Source organism: Mobula hypostoma, chromosome 7 (genome assembly GCF_963921235.1).
Source record: "Mobula hypostoma chromosome 7, sMobHyp1.1, whole genome shotgun sequence".
Classification (NCBI taxonomy): domain Eukaryota; kingdom Metazoa; phylum Chordata; class Chondrichthyes; order Myliobatiformes; family Myliobatidae; genus Mobula; species Mobula hypostoma.
In genome coordinates, this window is record NC_086103.1 from 20,020,830 (window position 1) to 20,042,503 (window position 21,674).

The 21,674-nt window shown below is 42.1% G+C and overlaps 2 long non-coding RNA genes across 6 annotated transcripts in view; one reads left to right on the top strand and one right to left on the bottom strand.

The window, feature by feature from the left end:
* Nucleotides 1–21,674, top strand: part of LOC134349178 (uncharacterized) — a 104,988-nt gene that overhangs the window by 9,639 nt on the left and 73,675 nt on the right. For 2 of the 4 annotated variants that reach the window (XR_010018603.1, XR_010018602.1), the window contains exon 1: nt 15,097–15,458. The exons of the other annotated variants lie outside the window; for them this stretch is intronic. This is a non-coding gene — a long non-coding RNA (uncharacterized LOC134349178). Of the gene's footprint in view, nt 1–15,096; nt 15,459–21,674 lie in introns of those variants that run through there. 4 annotated transcript variants of the gene reach the window in all.
* LOC134349177 (uncharacterized) lies at nt 6,263–14,942 on the bottom strand. Of its 2 annotated transcripts, XR_010018600.1 has the most exons (4): nt 14,745–14,942; nt 13,035–13,181; nt 12,780–12,947; nt 6,263–8,056 (listed from the first exon to the last, which is right to left on the bottom strand). It is a non-coding gene; the product is annotated as an uncharacterized LOC134349177 (long non-coding RNA). The 2 variants fall into 2 exon arrangements; XR_010018599.1 differs by lacking the exon at nt 6,263–8,056 and having other exon boundaries at nt 8,083–12,947.

Here is a 21,674-nt window from a genome sequence, read left to right on the forward strand (position 1 = left end):
AGGGGGAGGGATAGAGCCAAGAGCTGGACAGGTGATAGGCAAAAGAGGATACGAGAGGATCATGGGACAGGAGGTCCGGGAAGAAAGACGAGGGGGGGGGGACCCAGAGAATGGGCAAGAGGTATATTCAGAGGGACAGAGGGAGAAAAAGGAGAGTGAGAGAAAGAATGTGTGCATAAAAATAAGTAACAGATGGGGTACGAGGGGGAGGTGGGGCCTTAGCAGAAGTTAGAGAAGTCGATGTTCATGCCATCAGGTTGGAGGCTAACCAGACGGAATATAAGGTGTTGTTCCTCCAACCTGAGTGTGGCTTCATCTTGACAGTAGAGGAGGCCGTGGATAGACATGTCAGAATGGGAATGGGATGTGGAATTAAAATGTGTGGCCACTGGGAGATCCTACTTTCTCTGGTGGACAGAGCGTAGATGTTCAGCAAAGCGGTCTCCCAGTCTGCGTCGGGTCTCGCCAATATATAAAAGGCCACATCGGGAGCACCGGATGCAGTATATCACCCCAGTCGACTCACAGGTGAAGTGTTGCCTCACCTGGAAGGACTGTTTGGGGCCCTGAATGGTGGAAAGGGAGAAAGTGTAAGGGCATGTGTAGCACTTGTTCCGCTTACACGGATAAGTGCCAGGAGGGAGATCAGTGGGGAGGGATGGGAGGGACGAATGGACAAGGGAGTTGCGTAGGGAGCGATCCCTGCGGAATGCAGAGAGAGGCGGGGAGGGAAAGATGTGCTCAGTGGTGGGATCCCGTTGGAGGTGGCGGAAGTTACGGAGAATAATATGTTGGACCCGGAGGCTGGTGGGGTGGTAGGTGAGGACCAGGGGAACCCTATTCCTAGTGGGGTGGCGGAAGGATGGAGTGAGAGCAGATGTGCGTGAAATGGGGAAGATGCGTTTAAGAGCAGAGTTGATAGTGGAGGAAGGGAAGCCCCTTTCTTTAAAAAAGGAAGACATCTCCCTCGTCCTAGAATGAAAAGCCTCATCCTGAGAGCAGATGCGGCGGAGACGGAGGAATTGCGAGAAGGGGATGGCATTTTTGCAAGAGACAGGGTGAGAAGGGGAATAGTCCAGATAGCTGTGAGAGTCAGTAGGCTTATAGTAGACATCAGTGGATAAGCTGTCTCCAGAGACAGAGACAGAAAGATCTAGAAAGGGGAGGGAGGTGTCGGAAATGGACCAGGTAAACTTGAGGGCAGGGTGAAAGTTGGAGGCAAAGTTAATAAAGTCAACGAGTTCTGCATGCGTGCAGGAAGCAGCGCCAATGCAGTCGTCGATGTAGCGAAGGAAAAGTGGGGGACAGATACCAGAATAGGCACGGAACATAGATTGTTCCACAAACCCAACAAAAAGGCAGGCATAGCTTGGACCCATATGGGTGCCCATAGCTACACCTTGAGTTTGGAGGAAGTGGGAGGAGCCAAAGGAGAAATTATTAAGAGTAAGGACTAATTCTGCTAGACGGAGCAGAGTGGTGGTAGAGGGGAACTGATTAGGTCTGGAATCCAAAAAGAAGCGTAGAGCTTTGAGACCATCCTGATGGGGGATGGAAGTATACAGGGACTGGACATCCATGGTGAAAATAAAGCGGTGGGGGCCAGGAACTTAAAATCATCGAAAAGTTTAAGAGCGTGAGAAGTGTCACGAACATAGGTAGGAAGGGATTGAACAAGGGGGGATAAAACCATGTCGAGGTATGCAGAAACGAGTTCGGTGGGGCAGGAGCAAGCTGAGACAATAGGTCGGCCAGGACAGGCAGGTTTGTGGATCTTGGGTGGGAGGTAGAAACGGGAAGTGCGGGGTGTGGGAACTATAAGTTTGGTAGCAGTGGATGGGAGATCCCCTGAGCGGATAAAGTCGGTGATGGTGTGGGAGACAATGGCCTGGTGCTCCTTAGTGGGGTCACGATCGAGGGGCAAATAAGAGGAGGTATCCGCGAGTTGTCGCTGTGCCTCGGCAAGGTAGAGGTCAGTACGCCAGACTACAACAGCACCCCCCTTATTGGCGGGCTCCTCCTCTACTGTAAAGATGAAGTCACACTCAGGTTGGAGGAACAACACCTTATATTCCGTCTGGGTAGCCTGAACCTGATGGCATGAACATCGACTTCTCTAACTTCCGCTAAGGCCCCACCTCCCCCTCGTATCCCATCTGTTACTTATTTTTATGCACACATTCTTTCTCTCACTCTCCTTTTTCTCCCTCTGTCCCTCTGAATATACCTCTTGCCCATTCTCTGGGTCCCCCCCCCTTGTCTTTCTTCCCGGACCTCCTGTCCCATGATCCTCTCGTATCCCCTTTTGCCTATCACCTGTCCAGCTCTTGGCTCTATCCCTCCCCCTCCTGTCTTCTCCCATCATTTTGGATCTCCCCCTCCCCCTCCAACTTTAAAATCCCTTACTCACTCTTCCTTCAGTTAGTCCTGACGAAGGGTCTCGGCCTGAAACGTCGACTGCACCTCTACCTACAGATGCTGCCTGGCCTGCTGCGTTCACCAGCAACTTTGATGTGTGTTGCTTGAATTTCCAGCATCTGCAGAATTCCTGTTGTTTAGGAAACTGGAGCAGGAGCTGGATGACCTCCGGGTCATTCGGGAGAATATATTATAGATAGTAGCTACAGGGAAGTAGTTACGCCAAAGGAGCAGAGGACAGGAAATTGGGTCACTGTCAGGCGAGGGAAGAGGAAAGGGCAGGAAGAGCAGGGTTCCCCTGTGGCCATTCCCCTCAACAACAAGTATACTGCATTGGATACGGTTGGCGGGGGGATGACTAACCTGGGACAAGCTGCAGCAGCCGGATCTCTGGCACTGAGTCTGGCTCTGCAGTGCAGAAGGGAGGGTGGAAAAAGAGGAGAGTGGTAGTGATAGGGGACTCGATAGTCAGAGGCAGAGATAGGAGGTTCTGTGGCCATGACAGAGAATCCAGGATGGTTTGTTGCCTCCCAGGTGCTAGGGTCAAGGATGTCTCTGATCGATTGCATGACATTCTGAAGTGGGAGGGTGATCAGCCAGATGTCGTGGTGCACATCGGTACCAATGACATAGCAAGGAAGAGTGAGGAGGTCCTGGAGAGTGAGTATAGAGAGCTTTGTAGGAAGTTGAAAAGCAGGACCTCGAGGGTGGTAATCTCAGGATTGCTACCTGTGCTACGTGCCAGTAAGGGTAAGAATAGGATGCTCTGGAGGATGAACAAGTGGCTGAGGAACTGGTGTAGGGGGCAGGGTTACAGATTTCGGGATAATTGGGACCTCTTCTGGGGCAGGTGGGACCTGTACAAGAGAGACGGGTAGGACCAATATCCTTTCAGGGAGGTTTGTTAGTGCTATTGGGGAGGCTTTAAACTAGATTTGCAGGGGGATGGGAACCAGAGTGTCAGAGCTGACAGTGCGCTGGGGTGAAAATAAATGATGTTAAAAATTCAAGCAAAGCCGCAAATAGAAAGGTTGGGAGTGGTGGTAAAAATCTTCTGAGGTGTATATATTTTAATGCTAGGAGTATTGGGGGGAAGGCAGACGAGTTGAGGGCATGGATTGGCACGTGGAATTTTGACGTTAAGGCAATTAGTGAAACTTGGCTACAGGAGGGGCAGGACTGGCAGCTTAATATTCCAGGGTTCCGATGTTTCAGATGTGATAGGGGCAAAGGAATAAAAGGTGGGGAGGGGGGTAGCATTGTTTGTCGGGGAAAATGTTACAGCAGTGCTCAGGCAGGACAGATTAGAGGGCTTGTCTACTGAGTCCTTATGGGTGGAGCTGAGAAACAGGAAAGGTATGGCCACATTAATGGGGTTGTATTATAGACCACCCAATAGTCAGCGAGAATTGGAGGAGCAAATGTGCAGAGAGATAGCAGGCAACTGCAGGAAACATAAAATTGTGGTGGTAGGGCATTTTAATTTTCCAGATATTGATTGGGACTCCCATACTGTTAGGGGTCTAGATGGGTTAGAGTTTGTAAAATGTGTCCAGGGAAGTTTTCTAAGTCAATATATAGAGGTACCAACTAGAGGAGATGCAATATTAGATCTCCTATTAGGAAACGAGTTAGGACAAGTGACGGAAGAATGTGTGGGGGGGCACTTTGGTTCCAGTGATCATAACACCATTAGTTTCAACTTGATCATGGATAAAGATAGATCTGGTCCTAGGGTTGAGGTTCTAAACTGGAAGAAGGCCAAATTTGAAGAAATAAAAAAGGATCTAAAAAGCATGGATTGGGACAGGTTGTTCTCTGGCAAGGATGTGATCGGTAAGTGGAAAGCCTTCAAAGGAGAAATTTTGAGAGTGCAGAGCTTGTATGTTCCTGTTAGAATTAAAGGAAAAGTGAATAGGAATAAGCAACCTTGGTTCTCAAAGGATATTGCAACTCTGATAAAGAAGAAGAGAGAGTTGTATGACATGTATAGGAAACAGGGAGTAAATAGGTGCTAGAGGAGTATAAAAAGTGCAAGAAAATACTTAAGAAGGAAATCAGGAGGGCTAAAAGAAGACATGAGGTTGCCTTTGCAGTCAAAGTGAAGGATAATCCAAAGAGCTTTTACAGGTATATTAAGAGTAAAAGGATTGTAAGGGATAAAATTGGTCCTCTTGAAGTTCAGAGTGGTCGGCTATGTGTGGAACCAAAAGAAATGGGGGAGATCTTAAATGGGTTTTTTGCATTTCTATTTACTGAGGAAACTGATGAAGTCTATGGAATTAAGGGAAACAAGTAGTGAGATCATGGAAACTGTACAGATTGAAAAGGAGGAGGTGCCTGCTATCTTGAGGCAAATTAAAGTGGATAAATCCCCAGGACCCGACAGGGTATTCCCTCGGACCTTGAAGGAGACTAGTGTTGAAATTGCAGGGGCCTTGGCAGATATATTTAAAATGTCGGTGTCTACAGGTGAGGTGCCGGAGGATTGGAGAATGGCTCATGTTGTTCCGTTGTTTAAAAAAGGATCGAAAAGTAATCCGGGAAATTATAAGTTGATAAATTTGACATCGGTAGTGGGTAAGTTATTGGAGGGAGTACTAAGAGACAGAATCTACAAGCATTTGGATAGACAGGGACTTATTCGGGAGAGTCAACATGGCTTTGTGCGTGGTAGGTCATGTTTGACCAATCTATTGGAGTTTTTCGAGGAGGTTATCAGGAAAGTGGATGAAGGGAAGGCAGTGGATGTTGTCTACATGGACTTCAGTAAGGCTTTTGACAAGGTCCCGCATGGGAGGTTAGTTAGGAAAATTCAGTTGCTACGTAGACATAGAGAGGTGGTAAATTGGATTAGACATTGGCTCAATGGAAGAAGCCAAAGAGTGGTTGTAGAGGATTGCTTCTCAGAGTGGAGGCCTGTGACTAGTAGTGTGCCACAGGGATCAGTACTGGGTCCATTGTTATTTGTCGTCTATATCAATGATCTGGATGATAATATGGTAAACTGGATCAGCAAATTTGCTGATGATACAAAGATTGGAGGTGTAGTGGACAGTGAGGAAGGTTTTCAAAGTTTGCAGAGGGATTTGGACCAGCTGGAAAAATGGACTGTAAAGTGGCAGATGGAGTTTAATACAGACAAGTGTGAGGTATTGCACTTTGGAAGGAAAAACCAAGGTAGAACATACAGGGTAAATGGTAAGGCACTGAGGAGTGCAGTAGAACAGAGGGATCTGGGAATACAGATACAAAATTCCCTAAAAGTGGCATCACAGGTAGATAGGATCATAAAGAGAGCTTTTGGTACATTGACCTTTATTAATCGAAGTATTGAGTATAAGAGCTGGAATGTTATGATCAGTTTGTATAAGGCATTGGTGAGGCCGAATCTGGAGTATTGTGTTAGTTTTGGTCACCAAATTACAGGAAGGATATTAATAAAGTTGAAAGAGTGCAGAGAAGGTTTACAAGGATGTTGCCGGGACTTGAGAAACTCAGTTACAGAGAAAGGTTGAATAGGTTAGGACTTTATTCCCTGGAGTGTAGAAGAATGAGGAGAGATTTGATAGAGGTATATAAAATTATGATGGGTATTGATAGAGTGAATGCAAGCAGGCTTTTTCTACTGAGGCAAGGGGAGAAGAAAACCAGAGGACATGGGTTAAGGGTGAGGGGGGAAAAGTTTAAAGGGAACATTAGGGGAGGCGTCTTCACACAGAGAGTGGTGGGCGTGTGGAATGAGCTGCCAGACGAGGTGGTAAATGCGGGTTCTTTTGTAACATTTAATGAATAAATTGGACAGATACATGGATGGGAGGTGTATGGAGAGATATGGTCCGTGTGCAGGTCAGTGGGACTAGGCAGAAAATGGTTCGGCACAGCCAAAAAGGGCCAAAAGGCCTGTTTCTGTGTTTTAGTTTTTCTATGGTTTCTATGGTTTCCCGAGGGTCAATCCATGGAAAGCATCTAGACCAGATGATGCCCCTGGCTGTGTGTGTACATTCTGTACAGATCAGCTAGTGGGGTACTCGCATATAATTTCAATCTTTTCCTGCTTGAATCTGAGGTTCCCATGTACTTTAAGAAGATTATTATCATCCCAGTGGCTAAGAAAAACAAGGTGCATTAATGATTACCGCACAATGGATATAACATCCACCACCATGAAGTGCTTCAAGAGGCTAGCTATGGCAGACACTAACTTCAGCCTCCCAGATAATCTCAACCCACTGCAATTTGCCAACCACCAAGGGAGATGGACACCATCATCCTGCCCCTACATTCATCTCTGGTTTATCTGGATAGTAAAAGCAAATTTCTTGGACTATTGTACATTAACAGTTCTGCCTTCAGTACTACAATTCCAAACAAACTCATCTCCAAACTCCTAAACCTGGATTCTATGCTTCTTTCTGCAAATGGATCCTTGATTTCCTGTCCAACAGTAAGGATAGGCAGCATCACTTCCGCCATGATTATTGTCAACTCTGGTGCTCCTCACGTTGTGTTCTGAACCCCCTACTCTACTCCCTGGACAGTCATGACTGTGTGGCCAGATTCTGCTTTAACTCCATCTACAAGTTTGCAGATGATACCACCATAGCAGGCCATAACTGAAATAATGATGAGTTATCAGAGTACTGGAATGAGATAGAGAGCTTAGTGACATGGCGTCCTGAAAACAATTTTCCCCTCACCATCAGCAAAACAAAAGAGCCGATCATTGAGGCGGTACAAATGCTCCTGTCTACATCAATGGTGCAAAGGTCGAGAGGGTTGAGAGCTTCAAATTCCTGGCAGCGAACATATGAATCCTCATTCAGTCACATAAATAGTACAGCCAAGAAAGCTCACCAAATGCTTGAACTTCCTCAGGACGCTAAGGAAATTTGGCATGTTCCTGGTAACCCTTTCTAATTTTTATGCATTCTATGTACTATAGAACAAATCCTATCAGGCGTTGTACAGAAACTGCTCTTCCCATGACTGTAAAATCAGCACATCGCAGAAACCATCTTCCCCTGTGGGGACGCTGTCTATTCTCTTGCTGCTTCAGTAAAGAATACAGCAGAATCAAAGACCCCACCCACTCAGGTCATTCTCTCTTCTTCCATCTCCCATTAGGCGGAAGATAGAAATGCCTGAAAGTACATACCACCAAGCACAAAGGCACTTTCTTACCCACTGTTATAAGATCATAAGGCATAGGAGCAGAATTAAGCCATTCAGCCCATCATCTGCTCTACCATTCCATCATGGTTGATTGAATGACTGGTTGAGTGGTTCCCTAGTAAAATAAGATGGAGTCTTGACGTCACAATTTACCTTTTTATGATCTTGCACTTTATTGTCTACCTGCACTTGCACTTCCCCTGAAGCTGTCACACTTTATTCTGTGTTCTGTTATTATTTTACCTTATACTCCCTCAATGTACTGTGTAATACATTGATCTGCAAGAACAGTCTTTATTTTAGGTTTCCAGTATCTGCATTTGTTGTTGTTTTTAATTTATGTTTACTGTAACATTGAGTACATGTGACAATAATAAACCAATTCCAATTCCGTTTCCAACCTCAGAATTTTAGAACGATGAAGTGAATTGCTTGTTCTTTGATAACGAGTCAGATTTTCATTCTGTGAATGGAATGAGAAGCAAAGTCTTGATTGAAAATATGCTAACAATGATCTAGTCTTCATGTCCAGGGCAAACACCAAACAGAATATGTCTGCTTCAGTGCTAACACAGTGTCTCAGCAGGAAACATTAGCCATCCCATTGCCTCCAGAGAAGCTGTTGAGTTTTTCTTTTGCTCTAGCCTCAGGACTGCACACAATACTCCACATTAGGGCTCAGCAATGTTTTATACAATTTCAACATGACATCCTATCTCCTGTATCGGTAGCTTGATTTATGAAGGATAAAGGCTCTCTTTACATCAGAGATCATTATTTGGAAGCCAGTTTCAAATGAGATTTGCCCACAATCAGGAGACAATTTTTATTTACTCAGAGTGTCTTACAAGACAGAAGAACATAAGAAGAATTGGAATGGGTGTAAAACATGTGTGCCATTCAATCTCTTTTTGGTTCCTTAAGGTCATGGTTATGCTACTACACCAAATACATTTTCTGCTAGATCTCAATCCTTTGCCATAGTGCCTGAAATCTGTTGATCATAGACTTGAGTACATCTGCAAGGAGTGCTGCCACGAAAAAGCAGTAACAATCATCAATGACCCCACCATTCTGACCATACCCTCTTCTTGCTGGACCTTTGGGCAGCAGGTACAGAAGTCTTAGGTCCCACACCACCAGGTTCGGGAACAGTTATTACCCTTCAACCATCAGGATCCTGAACCAGTGTAGATAGCTTCACTCACCTTAATGCTGAACTGATTCCACAACCAATGAACTCATCTTCAAGGGCTCTACAATTCATGTTCTCAATGTTAGATATTTACTGATTTATTTATTTTTTATTTGCACAGCTTGTCTTATTTTGTATGTAGGTTGCTTGTCAGCATTTGTTACTAGTTTTTCATTGATTATATTGTATTTCTCTATTCTATTGTGAATGCCTGCAAAAAAGTGAATCTTGAAGTAGTACGGTACACAATGACATATATGCACTTTGATAATAAATTTACTTTGAACATTGAACTTTGCGTCTAGCCAGCAGGTGAGCATCTGTATCTGTCTTGAACTGAAGAATTAAAAATGTTTATTCGTCTTCTTGGTGATAAATTTCTTCTCACCTCAGACTTAAATGGAAGATCTTCCATTCTGAGACCAAGTCCCAAAGATCTTGACTATCCATAGAGGGGAAATACATTGACCATCTTGACTGTCAATTCTCTAATAATTTTGTATGCTTCAAAATAATTATCCTCAACCTTCTAAACCTGACAGAGTATATACTTTAAAGAATCAATAGATTCTGGCATGGTTCTGGAGGACCGGAAAACTCCAAATGTCATGCCATTCTTCAAGAATGGAGAGAGGCCGAAGAAATGAAATTATAGGCCAGTTAGCCTGACCTCAAAGCTTGGGAAGATGTTGGAAATTATTGTTAACAATGTGGTTTCGGGGTACTTGGAGATACATGACAAAATAGGCCAGCGTCAGCATGGTTTCCTTGAGAAGAAACCTTGCCTGACAAACCTGTTGGAATTCTTTTAAGAAATAACAAGCAGGATAGACAAAGAAGAATCAGTGGATGTTGTGTACGTAGATTTTCAGAAGGTCTTTGACAAGGTGCCACACATGAGGCTGCTAAACATGATCAGAGGCCAGGGTATTACAGGAAAAATTCTAGCTTGGATAGAGCATTGTCTGAATGGCTGGAGACAAAGAGTGGGAATAAATGGATCCTTTTCTGATTAGCTACTGGTGACTAGTAGTGTTCCACTGGAGTCTGTATTGGGGAACCACTTCAGTATATTTTGTATGTCAATGATTTGGACGATGAAATTGATGGCATTGTGGCCAAGTCTGCGGACGATACAAAGATAGGTGAAGGGGCTGGTACTGTTGAGGAAGTGCAGAGGCTGCAGAAGGACTTAGACAGATCAGGAGAATGGGCAAAAAAATGGCAGTTGGAATACAGTGTAGGAATGTCTATGGTCATGCACTATGATGGAAGAAATAAAAGCATAGACTATTTTCTAAATGTGTAGACAATACAAAAATCTAAGATGCGAAGAGATTTGGGAGTCTTTGTGCAGGATTCCCCAAGGGTTAATTTGCAGGTTGAGTTGGTGATGAGGAAGACAAATGCAATGTTAGCATTCGTTCAAGAGGACTAGGTTATAAAAGTAAAGATGTAATGCTGATCTGTATAAGGCACTGGTGAGGCCTCATATGGAGTATTGGGAACAGTTTTGAGCCCCTTATCTCAGAAAGGATGTGCTGACATTGAAGATGGTTCAGAGAAGGTTCATGAGAATAGTTACAGGAATTAAAGGCTTACCATATGAGCAGTGATTGATGGCTCTAAGCCTGTACTCACTGGAATTTAGAAAAATGAGGGAGGACCTCATTGAAACCTATCGAATGTTGAAAAGCCTAGGTAGAGTGAAGCTGAAGAGGAGTGGTAACCTAGGACCAGAAAGCACAGCCTCAAAATTGAGGGATATCCATTTAGAATACAAGTGAGCAGAAATTTCTTTAGCCAGAGGGTGGTAAACCCATGGAATTCATTGCCATAGGCGGCTGTGGAGGTCAGATTACTGGGTGCACTTTAAGCGGAGATTGGTAAATTCTGGATTAGTCAGGGCATGAAAGGTTATTGGGAGAAGGTGGAAGAATGGGGTTAAGAGGGAAATGGATCAGCCATATTGAAATGGCTGAGCAGACTTGATGGGCTAAATAGCCTCATTCTGAGTCTATGTCTTATGGTCTTATGGGCTACTTAACCTCTCCTTGCAGATCAACCCGTACTCCCCAAGAAGCAGTTTAATAAACATTTGTTGTTTTCTGTCTTAGGCAGGTAAATACACTTTAAAAGGGAATATAAGCTATTGCAAACTATTCTAACTATTTCCATTACAGAATCAAATGTCTGTAACTCTTGAGCTCCAAGTCACACCCAATAATTCCTCTTGTACATTTTGCTTAGGAGGATCATATATTTTACTCTCTCAATAGATTCTTGGTTCATCTTACATTTAGCATGTTCTGTGTATCTTTTGCTATAAAGGCAATCACAAGGAACTTGTTTCACATCTCAGTCAGTATTTAATTTAGAAGATGAGAGGGGTCCGTTATCTTTTTTTCTGTGTCTGATCATCAAAGTGCCAATGTTTAGCTTTGCTAAGTTTAGTTTTGTTAAGTTCAGCTCACCTTTTTGTACAGCAAAATCTCTTCAATGTCTGTTTTTTTTTCCTGTTCACTTTCATACTCTATGCCATCTCACTTTACCAATTTAGTTATTATCTCACACTCTTTCTAGGGGTCATGTTTCCTCTTGGCAATGTAGTTAACTTTTTATTAGCTTATCAATTAATCCATTCATTGTCACTCTCAAAGTTAACACAAAACTTGACCACATTAATATTGTTCTTTTTTGTTATACAAAACAGGCCTGAAAGCTGATGTGGCTTGCACCTGTCATTTCTAGGCAATACTAATTTTTTGAGTGCATAGGATGCATAGGAGAACAGTTAAATGTGAGTGGAGGAAAGTTTAGGGGAGATGTCAGAGGTAGGATATTTACGCAGAGAGTGGTAGGTGATGCAGCACACTGCCAGGGTGGTGGTAGAAGCTGAGGAATTCTGGACATTTTAGATTGGCACATGGATGTAGGAAAAATGGACAAATGCGTTAGATTGATCGTGGACGTAGGTTTATACAGTTCAGTACAACATTATGGGCTGAATGGCCAGTACTGTGCTGTACTTTTCTATGTTTCATGTTTTATGTTTAAGCCTGGTACACTGCTGAATTTTCCTGCAAGATTCCCTTCAGAATCAGCTTTAAGTCACCAGCATATATGGTGAAATTTGTTAACTTGGCAGTAGCACTGCAATCGCATATATAATAATAGAGAAAAATCTGTGAAATACAAAAATATATATACACATTTAATAGTAAATTTAATAAGTAGAGCAAAAATAGAAATAAAAACGTAGTGAGGTAGTGTGCAAGAGTTCAATGTCCATTCAGATATCAGAGAGCAGAGAGGAAGAAGTTGTTCCTTAATTGTTGAGTATGTGCCTTTATGTTTCTGAACCTCCTTCCTGATGGTGGCAATGAGAACAAGGCATGACCTGGGTGATGGGGTCCATAGTGAGGCCTTTCTGAGACATTGCTCCTTGAAGATGTCCTGGAATCTTCAGAGGCTAGTGCACATAGAGTGTTAAGCATTCTTAAAACTCCACCATAAATTGACAATCTAACAGATCTTCTCTAGTGCCATTCAGTTTCTAGGCAATTGGTTTTTAGTCAGTTCTTGGTGATGAATCAAATCTAGTCTACTCTCTAATCTAAGGGGGGGGTGCCCTTTCCCGCAGCCAAAGACCTTATAACTAACAATTATAAACCTCTTAATTACATGCATTTTTTTTTTAGAAAATAGAAAGTAAGCAAAAATAATTTACTCAGGTATAAATATCGACAACAGTAACATCAATTACTATACACAATATAAAAATATTTTCTTATTACCATTTGAGTAACTCCCACAAGAGTGACATAATAAATAAATAAATACTATATAATTCTTAATTATTACATTCTTTTGAAACACAGTCCTTAAAAAAGGCAAATTATTCAATAAATCTCATTCATTAATTTGGAAATGTTATATGCATTTGTATTGATTTGAATCAAATAACTCATTAACTTGTTGGCATCTTTACCCTTTCAAGGGTTTTCAGTTTGACCAAAATCCAATATTATTTTGGGCTTAAATGCCTTCTGCCCCGGCTGTTTCTGTTAATGACTTGTAAAAGGTTAGTGAATCTTGTCAGGAACTCTGTCGACCTCACTTTCACCACTTGAGGTTGCTGGCAGTCTATTGTCCTTGACTAAAAGGTATTAAAATGTATCATTAGTGAAAAGTTAATTCAAAATAGTGTTTCTGAAAGTAGATAAACTGAAGAAATGTGACATACCATGTTTCCCTTTTCTATTTCTAAGTTTGACAGGATACGTTCCATAACAACATAGAGTTCACTGTGACTGTGACTGTGACTGGACATGTTGACTTTCTTCAGTCCTTCATAAAACTTGCCAAGAACTTGATTACTACATCTAATATCCTAAAGGGAAAAATAACAGTAAATTGATATTAAAACACTTACCACTGTTTACCTTTGTCAATCAGATTTCTGCTGCAAGTCATCCATTTGTGATATTGGTTTAATTATTCTCTCTCCATCTGTATAGCCTGACCTGGAAGGTATAGTCCTGTATTTCACAATATTTAACATTTCTTTGTAATATCACTATCCAAATTTCCCCTTTATCTATTGCAAAGTGGACATTGACAGATCCTCTTGGCAATCCTGGTCTCATTCTTTTACAGGTATTTCCTTTGTCCTACCTATTCTATTTTTATTCCAACTTTCCAACACTTGCAGATTTTGTTTTATTTCTGTTTGTTTTTTTCTAATTATGCTTTCTGGATGTTTTTCTATTTGAATGGTGCTTTAAAATGCAGGTCACTATTAATGAAATTCAGCATTTGTAATGGAGAAATAGATTGTCATAATAGAAAAGCATCCCAGGACTATCACTTTTTAAATCAGATCAGATCAAGAGAAAAATTAGAGACCTATAGACTGGATAAAAGCTCTATTCTGTTTTAAAGAGCTTTTAATAAACTGTGAACCAAACATTATGAAAATCATGTGGAAGTATTAGAGATAGCCTGAAAAATATTTATCAGAGTAGTTTCTGGGATGAGGAATTACTGTTATAAGGGTCTATTAGAGAGGCTGAGGCTGTTCTGTTCAGAGGTGGCTGAGATAAGATCTAATAGAAGTATGCAACGTAATCAGGGGTCTGTCCAGAATAGACAGAGGGAGGTTACTCCCTTTAGTAGAGAGTTTAACGACTAGAAGTCACAGATATAAAGTAAAGAGGAAGAGCTTTAGGAGTGAAATAAGAAATTAAAAAAAACTTATTTTGTGCAAAGTATAGTTGGAATCGGGAATGCACTACTTGCATTTGTGTGTAACCAAGTTTGGTTGAGGCCTTCACAAAGGTAGTGGAGAAAAAATTAGAAGATCACAAAGTAATGGCTGCAGGGGGCCAGATGGAGAGCAATCTGGACATGAAGTGATGAATGAACTCCTTCCGAGCTGGAATTATTCAATGATTCTATGAATCCATGATAGGTCACTCAGTTAACCAAGGAATTCCAATTAACAATATCAATATTTCTCTCCTCTACGTTTTTCCCATTATTTTGGGTCTCTGCCTCTAGATACTTATGCTCCCAACTGGGTAGTCATGAATACAAGAGATTCTAAAGATACTACAAAAGCAGAGTAACTCATACAAAATGCTGCAAGAACTCGGAAGGCCAGGCAGCATCTATGGAGAAAAATAAACAGTCAAGGTTTCAGACCAAGATCCATTATCTGGGCTTGAAAGGAAGAGGGCTTCTTATTCTGGTTTCTTCCCTTTTCCATGGAAGCTGCCTGGTCTACTGAGTTCCTCTAGCATTTTGTCTGTCCTGCTTTAGGCTATCACATACATTTTACAGTGCAGTGCCTGAAAATAAAGGCCAACTACCTTTTACTCAAGGCTAGTACATAAATTAGAGTTCTTAGTACAAAGATATCCTTGCAAAGTTAAAAAAAAAATTGATTCCTTACCAGATTAGTTCTTGGTGTGTCCATATTTCTTGGTAAGGCCTAAAAGGAATGATATTTGTTAATATTTAAGTCTCATAATAAAGGTGAAAATATAATAAGTGCAGCTGAAATTTAGGCACGTCTTAGTCTTCGTGAAACATTAGGTTTCGTTGGAGAAGGTGGATCAGAATTCAACGAACAGTGATCAGTGACCCTGCGGTCAGCTGCAGTTTTTCAGCTCAGGGTGAATTTCCTAATCACAGCTGTCGGTGTGGGGGGGGGGGGAGGTACAGCGTGAACGCCGGACACTCCCCATCAGGAAGGGAGGCAAAAGTCAGGACACTCCCCCTCAGGAAGGGAGGCAAAAGTCAGGACAATAATGCACCAGATGCTCTTGCACACGCTCTTGGCACGAGAGGGAGAGACTGCCTCTTCAGCCCAATCTCCTGACTAAAGGTTACTTTCACCAGTGACAAACTTAGGATGAAAGCAACTAAATAAACTGCTATAAATAGACTTATCACAAATTGTGGATAGTTTTCCAGCTTCTAAACAAACTAAAAAATTCAGTTATCAGCAACTTGAACTTACCTTTAAAATCTTATCTTCGTTGGTTCTAATGTCTTGTAAAATTTCAGTAATCCTTGAAGAAGCATCGCCACTATAATTACAATATCCAAACAAAAGCAGTAGGTATAGACCGATCATCTTGCTGCAATGTTCGAAAGATGCTGGGTAAGTACTTGTTTTACACAGCTGTTATGGCTCATATACACATCTGTAATTCAATTTATATACAAAATGCAGGAATAGTACTATTGTCTTGCTGTGGGGGTAGTGGGTGGAGTATGCTACTTGCGATTATAAAGTGCTTTCATTTCTCATAGCCATCGCAACCCTGTTTGCACTCACTGTTTCCGCTGAGAAAAAAATTGCTTACCCTGGAGAACACAGGACTTTCTGATACACAGTAGTTCCTAATTTTGTTGACTTTAAAGTTCCTGCTCTCACAGCATTACCAAGATTACCTCTGGCATTGATATCCGTTGTGATTTATCTCCCATGCATTTTTCCATGAGCTCTCTGCTGCACCCTGCTGATTCTCAGGCCATCTCCATGCACATACCAACTTCTCTGCAGTATTCTGTTCAGGGGTTCAAATTTCTGAGTTAAAAAAAAAATTATTATCAAAATCCATATATGTTGCCCTGAGGTTAATTTACTTGCCAGCATTCACAGTAAAAAGAAAAAAAAAACACACAATAGCATCAATGAAAAACTGCAAAGACGGACAATGTGCAAAAGACAACAAATTGTGTAAACCAAGTCAAGTTCAAGTTGACTATTATTCAGCTGTACGTATGTATACCACTAAACAAAACAATGTTCCTCCAGACAAAGGTTCAGTTGCGGTAGATATGACTCACACACAGCACATAAAGTAATAGTGCCACAAGTAAATGAACAAATCATAGGTGCATTTATGACACAGGTTAAAAAGTAGAGTATAATGTTACTGGTGCTTCAATCGTGATGAGACCTTGGTGGTGGCAGAGAGTTCAATGGTCTCAAAACCTGGTGAAACCCTGTTTCCCATCCTAACAGTCTTTGTCCTAATGCTGGAATGCTTCTTGTCTGATGGTAGTGGGTCAAAGAGATTCTTTGACAGATGGGAAGGATCATTGACAATGCTCAGGGACATGTGTTAGCAGTGTTCCTGATAAATATCTCCAATCGGTTGAAAGGAAAACATGCAAAAAAGAAAAAAAATACAGAATAATAATGACAAATAAATAAATAATAAATAAAAACAACAGGAATTCTGCAGATGCTGGAAATTCAAGCAACACACATCAAAGTTGCTGGTGAACGCAGCAGGCCAGGCAGCATCTGTAGGAAGAGGTGCAGTCGACGTTTCAGGCCAAGACCCTTCGTCAGGACTAACTGAAGGAAGAGTGAGTAAGGGATTTTCCTTACTCACTCTTCCTTCAGTTAGTCCTGACGAAGTGTCTCGGCCTGAAACGTCGACTGCACCTCTTCCTAGAGATGCTGCCTGGCCTGCTGCGTTCACCAGCAAATAATAAATAAAGTTCAGAATCCGAAGTATATTTATTATCAAATTACCTATATGTCACCATTACGTTTTCTTGAAAACATGCTTAATAAATCCATAGAATAATAACCACAACAGAATCAATGGTTATCGCTTTGCACCCTTTTGGCTAAGGTCTTGTGTAGATACTGTGTGACTAGGCATAGCTCAAATACCATCAATAAATTTGTTGATGATACAGCCATTATTGGTAGAATCTCAGGTGGTGACGAGAGGGCATGCAGGAGTGAGATATGCCAACTACTGGAGTGGTGTCGCAACAACAACCTGGCACTCAATGTCAGTAAGACAAAAGAGTGATTGTGGACTTCAGGAAGGATAAGATGAAGGAGCACATACCAATCCTCATAGAGGGATCGGAAGTGGAGAGAGTGAGCAGTTTCAAGTTCCTGAGTGTCAAGATCTCTGAGGATCTAACCTGGCCTCAACATATTGACGCAGTTATAAAGAAGGCAAGACCATGACTATACTTCATCAGGAGTTTGAAGAGATTTGGTATGTGAGCAAATACACTCAACATCTATAGATGTAACATGGAGAGCATTCTGACAATTTGCATCACTGTCTGGTATGGGGGGAGGGGTTCTACTGCACAGGACCGAAAGAAGTTGCAAAGAGTTATAAATTGAGTCTGCTCCATCTTGGGTACTAGCCTACAAAGTACCCAAGACACCTTCAAGGAGCGGTGTCTCAGAAAGGCAGCTTCCGTTATTGAGGACCTCCAGCACCCAGGGCGTGCCCTTTTCTCACTGTTACCATCAGGCAGGAGGTACAGAAGCCTGAAGACACACACTCAGCGATTCAGGAACAGCTTCTTCCCCTCTGCCATCTGATTCCTAAATGGACATTGAACCTTTGAATACTACCTCACTTTTTTAATACATATTATTTCTGTTTTTTGCACAATTTTTAATCTATTCAATATATGTGTACTGTAATTGATTTACTTATTTATTTATAGTTATTACTTTTTACTTTTATATTATGTATTGCATTGAACTGCTGCTGCTAAGTTAACATAATAAACTTGATTCTCATTCTCATTCTGAGATCTTGAGTTATAGAGTTCTTGAAAGTGGGTAGATAGGTTGTGGAATTAGCTCAGTGTTGATGTCAGTGAAGTGATCCCCTCTCAGGTGGCATTTGTTTAATCAAGGTTTGCTTTGATTGTATTCATGATTGTAATTTAGCAGACTCCATTTGAGAACTATCTCTCTGTCAGGGTGTATAGCCAATGCTTCCCTCCTCAACTCTTTTAGGAGACGTTTCTGTTCTTCCTGCCTCTTGTTCCTGCAGCTCTGCAGCCTGTGCCTGCAGACCAGGCAGCATCTCTAGGAAGAGGTACAGTCGACATTTTGGGCCGAGACCCTTTGTCAGGACTAACTGAAGGAAGAGCTAGTAAGAAATTTAAAAGTGGGGGGGGCGGGGGAAGGGGGAGATCCAAAATGATAGGAGAAGGCTGGAGGGGGAGGGATGGAGCCAAGAGCTGGACAGGTGATTGGCAAAAGGGATATGAGAGGATCATGGGACAGGAGGCCCAGGGAGAAGGGAAAGGGGGAGGGAACCCAGAAGATGGACAAGGGGTATAGTCAGAGGGACAGAGGGAGAAAAAGGAGAGAGAGAGAAAGAATGTGTATATATAAATAAATAACGTATGGGGTACGAGGGGGAGATGGGGCATTAGTGGAAGTTAGAGAAGTCAATGTTCATGCCATCAGGTCGGATTTCAAAAATGTAGAACTTGCAGTACACAGAGATAGAGTCTCTGCACTTCACTTGGCTCCACTACACTATCTGCCCCAGTCTGACATGGGGAGCAGTATCTCAGCTTCAAAAGGACCATGGTAACCAATGCATGGTTTTGGTTTATTAATGTCATATGTGAAACATTGATTCAGTGAAAAGCCTGTCTTGCATATTGTTCACACAGAGCAATACATTACACAGTCTAGTGAGACATAACAAGGTAAAGCAATAACAATGCAGACACGTGAAAAAATTATGTAAAGCTAAGATGCTTTCAAAAATAATGAAATGAGAAGTTTCTAAAGATCAAAAGATTTACTATAAAGAGCAGTAAACAGTAAAAAAAAATCTAAATCAAACCAAATATTGCTGCCTTTAAAACTGCATCAATTTTCTTAGGTACGCCGTCGTGCAGCTTTATAAGAAAATTGGGTGGTAGGTTGTTCCAAGCATCTTGGAGAACTTGCCTCAGTTCTCCTGCAGACGTTGGTTGTCTTGTTTGCTTCTGCTCTCCAGGTAATCCCAGACAGCCTCGATGATATTAAGATCAGGACTTTGTGGAGGCCAGACCATCTGTTTCAGAACTCTTTGTTCTACTTTTCACTGAAGGTAGTTCTTTATAACCTTGGCCATGTGCATGGGGTCATTATCCTGCTGCAGAATGAAGCTGGGACGGATCAGACACCTCTCTGAAGGTGTTGAGTGATAGATGAGAATTTGGGCTTCTCAGCATTGAGGATTCCATTAACTCTGACCAGATCACCAACTTCATTTGCAGAAATGCAGCCTCAAACCCACAGGGAGCCTGCACCATGCTTCACTGTTGGCTGCAGATGTTCATTCATGTAGAGCTCTCCAGCTCTTCTACAGACAAACTGCCTCCTGGTTGAGCCAAAAATTTCAAACTTGACTCGTCCGTCCAGAATACTTACTGCCAGTATTCCACACTCTAGTCATTGTGTTTTTCTGTGTAAGTAAGTCTCTTGGCTTTTTAGCAGCAACTCTTCCATAAAGATTACTTCTGGCAAGACTTGTCTGGACTGTGGAGGGGTTTACCTAGGTTCCAGTGGTTTCTGTGAGTTCAGAGCTAACAGCAGTGCTGAATGTCTTCTGAATTAGAAAGGACATCAGTTTGATGTATCTCTCGTCTGCTGCATTGTTTCCTTGGCTGACCATTGTGTTTCTGGTCCGCAGCCCTGCCCATTTCTTTGTGCTTCTTCCAAAGAGCTTGGACAGTACATCTTAAAACTTCTGTCGGCTGCATAATTTCTGCTTGGGAGAGGCCCTGCTGATGCAAGATGGCCACCTTATGTCTTGTTGCTATGCTCACTGTTGCCATGGTTTAAGAATTGATGATTTGAAGGCTTAACTGTCACATCTGCCACATCTTCAGTGTTTAGTTTAGTTGGCTTTGCCCAGTTTAATTCTTTCTACACCCAGTTCTGCTTCAGTTAATCAGTTTCGTTTATTCAACTCATTATGTCATTTTTCATTAGCATCCTGCTTGCTAGCTTTCTTTAACCATGCTCTGGACTATCTACCTACACAGTAATCACGTTTTATTAGAAAAGTGGTCAATGACTTCATTTGTTACTTTCTTTAACAAAACACAAAAAAATCTCTGTAACATTTAATATTCTGCAAACCTAGTGCTTGGTAATTTAAAATTTGCTCTTTTCTTCAGACATACTAATGCAGAAGATAAAAAAGAAATAGCTAAAGCAAAATTTATGTAAAATATCTACAGTGCCTAAGACCTTTGCACAGTACTGTATATATTTAATAAATATATATTTGTTATCCTGAATGGTGGATGACACCTTTTTGAGACCTCATGTTTTGAACTTGTCCTCAATGATCAGGACAATAATGCAGGCAAACAATAAAGAGCAAGAACATTATGATGAAGATATTGAGGTCAAGAGGCCACCTGATCATACAAGTGCTTGTTCAAAACATAGAAATATAGAAACATAGAAAATAGGTGCAGGAGTAGGCCATTCGGCCCTTCGAGCCTGCACCGCCATTTATTATGATCATGGCTGATCATCCAACTCAGAACCCTGCACCAGCCTTCCCTCCATACCCCCTGATCCCCGTAGCCACAAGGGCCATATCTAACTCCCTCTTAAATATAGCCAATGAACTGGCCTCAACTGTTTCCTGTGGCAGAGAATTCCACAGATTCACCACTCTCTGTGTGAAGAAGTTTTTCCTAATCTCGGTCCTAAAAGGCTTCCCCTCTATCCTCAAACTGTGGCCCCTCGTTCTGGACTTCCCCAACATCAGGAACAATCTTCCTGCATCTAGCCTGTCCAATCGCTTTAGGATTTTATACGTTTCAATCAGATCCCCCCTCAATCTTCTAAATTCCAACGAGTACAAGTCCAGTTCATCCAGTCTTTCTTCATATGAAAGTCCTGCCATCCCAGGAATCAATCTGGTGAACCTTCTTTGTACTCCCTCTATGGCAAGGATGTCTTTCCTCAGATAAGGGGACCAAAACTGCACACAATACTCCAGGTGTGGTCTCACCAAGGCCTTGTACAACTGCAGTAGTACCTCCCTGCTCCTGTACTCGAATCCTCTCGCTATAAATGCCAGCATACCATTTGCCTTTTTCACCGTCTGCTGTACCTGCATGCCCACTTTCAATGATTGGTGTATAATGACACCCAGGTCTCATTGCACCTCCCCTTTTCCTAATCGGCCACCATTCAGATAATAATCTGTTTTCCTATTTTTGCCACCAAAGTTGATAACTTCACATTTATCCACATTAAATTGCATCTGCCTTGAATTTGCCCACTCACCCAATCTATCCAAGTCACCCTGCATCCTCTTAGCATCCTCCTCACAGCTAACACTGCCGCCCAGCTTTGTGTCATCCGCAAACTTGGAGATGCTGCATTTAATTTCCTCATCCAAGTAATTAATATATATTGTAAACAACTGGGGTCCCAGCACTGAGCCTTGCGGTACCCCACTAGTCACCGCCTGCTATTCTGAAAAGGTCCCATTTTTTCCCACTCTTTGCTTCCTGTCTGCTAACCAATTCTCCACCCACACCAATACCTTACCCCCAATACCGT